Source organism: Bos taurus, chromosome 16, assembly GCF_002263795.3.
Source record: "Bos taurus isolate L1 Dominette 01449 registration number 42190680 breed Hereford chromosome 16, ARS-UCD2.0, whole genome shotgun sequence".
NCBI classification, from domain to species: Eukaryota; Metazoa; Chordata; class Mammalia; order Artiodactyla; family Bovidae; genus Bos; species Bos taurus.
This window is the reverse complement of record NC_037343.1, coordinates 70,242,439-70,248,438: the sequence shown is the minus strand read 5'-3', so window position 1 is coordinate 70,248,438 and position 6,000 is coordinate 70,242,439.

Genomic DNA, 6,000 nt, shown 5'->3' with positions numbered 1-6,000 from the left:
ACTATATATAAAATAGATCAACAACACAGGGAACTCTACTCAGTATTTTGTAATAATCTAGGCTTCAATACAGCTTCACTTCCAAAACTAGCAGTGGGCTGGATTTGGCCCATGGGCCATAGTTGCCAATACCTGATTTTTGTAGTGATTTTTCCACAATAATCTGCTGTTGAACCCATTGTTTTAGCCAAAATGTCGCTCTCATCAACTGGGGGTGCAGACATCCCTGAAAGATGAAGAGTGGAGAGTGGATCTCACAAGATGATTTGATGACCCCAGGGTTGACTCTCACGGCCAATTGCCTAGCGGAGTGGCCCATCCATTCTGCATTACTCACTGTGAGTCCCTCTCCAAACCGCAGATCAAAGAGATGACCAAGGGACGCCCAGCTGGGGGAGAGAGTAGTAGCTGCTAACTGAAACCTGAGGGTAAATGGGCACATCTGATTCACTGAGCACCATAAGTATCTGTTGCCTTAAAGAATTCCTGAACTCCTTAATACCCAGAGAATAAATTACTGACAGATATTTGGGGTAGGGTTTAGAGAAAGCCTCTCTAATTTTCTTAGCCTCCTCAAATTTTACATTTGTATCTGGCTTCACCTTTGCTAGAGTAGAACCAGTACTGAGACAGTACGCATGGCATAATCTCACATCAAACCTTTGTGTTTATCATAAAAAATATGGCAACATCATTGTGGTTATAAACAGAGTTACCAAGGAAACCAGTTTATCATAATTAGCTATTTATTCCCTCTTTTTTTCTCACACTCTCTCTTCCTTCCACCTGAGCTTTCTTTCCGCTGAAAGGTATGATAAGCTGTTATCAGCCCGGGCTCAGTGGCTAATTAGGTTCTAATACTGATTCATAGAATTACATTGCTCTTTTCCATAACTGTGCTGTAGTGCATTGTCTGTGCTTATTACAAACTGACACAATGATGGAACAATTGGTTTATTATATGTGTTTTAAATAGTCATAATAGCTGTCTCCAGGGCAGTGGTATATCAAAACCCAGCAGATAGAAGGTAAAAACTTTTCATCTATAGAAGATTTTGTGGCTCTTTCTTCTGCATTAGGAAGTGGTTATGAAAGGAATTGCTTCCTGGATGGAGTTCCCGGTCCTGCGGGGTTTGTCTTATTTTTATTGCCCATTACAATGGAGAACATTAGCTAGTATTCATGCTCCACGCTGATGATCTAGAGCTGGGGTCAGTAAACTTTTTCTGTAAAGAACCACACAATAAATGTTTTAGGTTTTACAGGTCATATGGCTTCTGTTACAACTATAGAACTCTCCCTTTGTAGCAGGAAAATAGCCTTAAATGATATATAATGAGAGAAAACCTCTCTAGAAATATTACCTACATCTCATTGGAGAGAGAAGTTTCACATTGCCTCCCTTACCCAGTCACAGAGGAGGGGAAAAAGCAAGGCTGTGTTCCAATAAAACTTTATTTAGGGACTTCCCTGATAGTCCAGTGGCTAAAAGCCTTCTAATGCAGTAAGTGTGGGTTCAATCCCTGGTTGGGGAGCTAAGCTCCCCTATGCCTTGGGGCCATAAAACAGAATCAATATTGTGACAACTTCAATAAATATTTAAAAAATGGTCCACATAAAAAAAAATCCTTAAACAAAACAACAAAAGACTTGACATCAGCAGGTGACCGGGGTCATAGTTTGCCAACATCCAAATGTAGGGGACGACCTTGCATTTGGGCCTCTTAGAATGGGAACAACACCTGGAGGAGGCTGGACGACCCACAGGGGGACTGATGGGCTCCTATGCAGCTGTCCTCTGTGTGGAAGGTGTGTTCCCGCTGGTCAGTCTCTCATCCAGAGCAGAGGTTTCTTAAGCTGATTCCCCCACGGAGGGGTGGACGAGGGGTCTAGTGACTTGGGATCGATCCTGGCTTGGATGCTTAACTGGTTAAGTGTTTCATCTGCAATCCACTCTGCCTACTCCAAAGAGCTTGAAAGTCCATGGAGACAATGAATGGGAGAGGGCTTTGTGAGTCATAAACTACGAAACCGTATAAGTAGCAAGGTGTGGCTGTTAAGATATTGAGGTAGAGCAAGTGTCACAGAGTTGCGGGATGGGAATGACTCATCCTTTAGGACTTAGTCCGACTGTCATCTGGGCCTTGAGCCCACCCCACACTAACCTTCCTGGAAGCTGTCCAGTCTGAGTTTTAATCCCCCCAGTGGTCAAGTTCATGACCTTCCAAGATAGCCTGCTTCATCTGGAGACTGTTCTGATTGTCAGATATTTCTTGTTGATACTGAGCACAAATCTGCCTTTTCTAAATCTTTCACCCATTGATCCTGGTCCTATGACTTAGTATTTTCTATAACAAGATTAATCTCTCTCTTCACTTGATGGCTCTTTGGATATTTGTAGATAGAGGTCATGATCTCCAAGTCTTATCCTCACAAGTTCTCATCAGCAGTTCCTTTGACTATTTCTGTATGACATGATTTTGAGTCTTTTCACTGTCCAGGTTGCTCTCTGCACAAATTTCAGTTCTTCAGCATCCCTCCTCAGTGGTATATTCACACTTGGACACAGTGTTCCATGCATGTTCTGACTGCTACAGGGCAAAATAACCATCTCCTTTGTTTTAGATGTAATGCTTCTGTTGATGCAGCCTAAAGTCACGTGTGACTGACCACAGTACAGGGTTGAATTTTCTTGAGTTGAAATTGGCTAAGACCTTTAAGTTTTTGTCACATATTCCTAAGTCATGGCTACCTCATCCTGAATAGTGTCAAGTAATGTTTTTGTTATCAGATTCCACCCCCCCAAATTTTGTTGGTTTATTTTTACCCGAAGTCCTTTTGAATTGTAATTAGATCTTTTTTCAATTTGGGTAGTCTGTTTTAATGAGAATGTTGATTGTGATGTAAAATCAATGTTTTCACATAGCCTACCATGAGTTCTGTTATAGTCAAAAGAATAACCTCTAAGTGCTACTCAATTCTTGTTGTTATTCAGTCACTAAGTCACATACGACTCTTTGCAACCCTGTGGACTGGAGCCTGCCAGGCTCCTCTGTCCATGGTGTTTTCTAGGCAAGAATACTGGAGTGGGTTGCCATTTCCTTCTCCAAGGGATCTTCCTGACCCAGGGGTTAAACCTGCATCTCCTGTGTCTCCTGCATTAGCAAGCTAATTCTTTACCACTGAGCCACCAGGGAAGCCCCAGTTCTTACTGGTCTGCAAAAAGATGAAAAAAGAAGCATTGCATTGAGGAGGTCTATGCTGAACTAAACACTGTAGAGTTGATTTGTGGTTTGCAGACAGGCAGCAATCCTTAGACCTCACTTTGACTGGTGTGGCTCTAAATGACACTCTAAGGTCTTGACTGGAATCCTAGAAACTGATTTAAGGAGAGGAGATGAGAAGAAAAAATCTTCAGAAAGACTAAAAAGGATCATGGTGATTAGATGAAAATTAGCCTTGAGATTCAGTCTAAGTTAGGGACCTAAAGAAAAATCTCTTCAATCTGTATTTCAGTGATTATTCAACACACATTTGTTGATTTCTTAGTCCGTGAGAGGTGCTCTGCCAGGCACTGGGGGGGTTACACATTTAAAGAAGGTATGTGCTGAGTCACTTTTGCAGAGCCTTAAATACAAACGAGTAACTACCAGTGGCTGCTAGGGGCCTCCTCCAGTAACATTCTCCTTCCACCTTAGTATCAGGGTCCTGATTTTATTCTTGGCAGCAATGTGCTCAGTCACTAAGTTGTGTCCGACTCTTTGCGACCCCTTGGACTGTAGACCGTTAGGTTCCTCTGTCCCTAGGATTTCCCAGGCGAGAATACTGGAGTGAGTTGCCATTTCCTCTGCAGAAAAGTCTTCTCCACCCAGGGATCAAACCTGTGCCTCCCGCCTGCGTCTCCTGCCTTGGCAGGTGGATGCTTTAAGACTTGAGCCACCTGGGAAGCCGTGGTGGCAATGGCCTTCGGTAAAAGATCACACGTCCCAGCATCCCTTGCAATTAGACTTGATCATGTGAATTTCAGCGATCTTCTGCTCTCTTCAGGGAACCTTAATGATGGAAATTTTATGCTATAGGGATGTTGGAGCAGAATACTAGAAGGAGCCTAGCTCTCTGATGATTCTGTGAAGCCTCCAGCCCTGCCTAACTGTGGACTCCTTTTCAAGAGACTAAATCCTGTGTGTTCAGCTTCTGTTCTACGCAGCTGAACTGCATCCAAAGTGATGGAGAATTTGATACTTGCTGTTTGCTCCAAGAAACAGAATCGAAAGTGTGATATTGACTGAGTGGAGGAGGTGGGAAGACAAATATTTCGGACTCAGATGTTGCAAAGTAGGAAGCCGGGGATCCTAGTTATGCGTTGGTGGAGCGTTTGATTGAGTTGTTGCCATTGGTAACTGGGAAAGAAAATGGCAAGTTGACTGAAGCTCTTGCTTCAGGGGAAATGGCAGGAGAAAGTCAGCGTTGGTTTGCTGTTTTTTCTTTCCACTTCTAAGAAAGTCCTGTAAAGGAGAGCTTGCCAGTCTGAGCACAGATACACACAGACATACCACTCTCGGTTTGCAATCTAAGTTTACTGAGAATCTTACAACATGAAACTTTCCTGGCTTTTTATAGTGGCTTCAAAACCAACACGTTAGCAGGAAATAAGCCTGGTACCCACCACAGCAAGGACAGAATTAGAAGAGCCATTCTCCCTAGTGCGGACTGCCTGCATTTGAACTAATTTAGGTAGGGAAGTAAGCCCTTGTCTTTAAGCTTCCGAGAATTTGGCTTAACGGACTTGATCTTAATTGATAGCCTAGTCTGGGGGCTGATTGTGACAGTCTTATTCTGTTGTGCTGCTGCAGACTTGGTACATTATCCTCTGGGCAGTGGGGGTGGCCCGATAAGACCCGATAAGAGTGGGTTTCAGGAGGTAAGGATTGAGTGTCCTCTAAGATGGTATAGATTATAAAGATATGAGCAAGTTTTCCTGTTTCGTATCTTTCTGCAGCTCAGCTTGTTTGGCTCCAGACTGTTCTACCATTACACTGTATTCCTTTGATTTTTGAATGCATTTCAAATGTTGGAAATCTCTTAATGAATTTTAAATACTGAGTTGGGGATGGAGGTAAGAATGCTCCAGCCCTTGACAGCTGCCCAAGACCCCGGCCCTCTGGGGCTGAGCTGCCTGTGAATGGGAAGGGCGCTGAAAGGGCGTGGAAGCAGAGTTGCAGAGAAATGGAGCCAAGCTCACAGTTTCCCCTCAAGGCCGATGCCACCCGGGAGGCCGGGACCCCGGGACAGTTTTTCAGTCCAAGCCATTCTCTAAGGCTGAACCTGCACGGTGTCAATGAAGTGGAATTTGATCCATGCAGACAGCTGATCTGGACATTTTTTGGCCCAGACTATTTGTTTGGCTGTCTCCACTGATCAAATTAACTGGATAATTGCCAAATCTCCTCTCTGCTGTGCTCCCCTAGGCAGCTGGTACGGCCAGCAGGATGGGGTGGGCCTCCGAGGACAAGCCAGATTAGAGAATTAGCACATGCTTGCTACCTGGTTGACCCAGGGAAAGGGCCATTTAATCAGGGTGAGAAGCGAGGGCCTGGGTGGGAGGAAGTGGGTGGTAGATGGGCCTCCACTCTCCTGCTTCACAGGCAGGAGACTGTGACAGCAATGCAGCCTGGCTTTCCCCAAGTAGCCTCCAGACCAGCAGATAAGACGGTGCCTAATGAGAATTAGGGAGCTGCCCGCAACTCTGCGCCCACTCACGTGGTGTATTTGTCGAGGATATCAGGATCCCTAAGCAGTTTTTGTGTGGGAAGATGAGCTTCTTAAACTCGAGGGCCAAGAAAAGCTTAAAAGAGGCTGTGAAAAAGCCAGGGAGAGAGGGTTTCTCCCTCTTACTCCTTTCTCCAGGTGGCTGGGATCCAGGCTCCCAGGAGCACACTTAGCACCTTGACTGGCAGTCTCATTGTTTGACATGTGTCTTGCCTCCCCGGGGGCGCACCT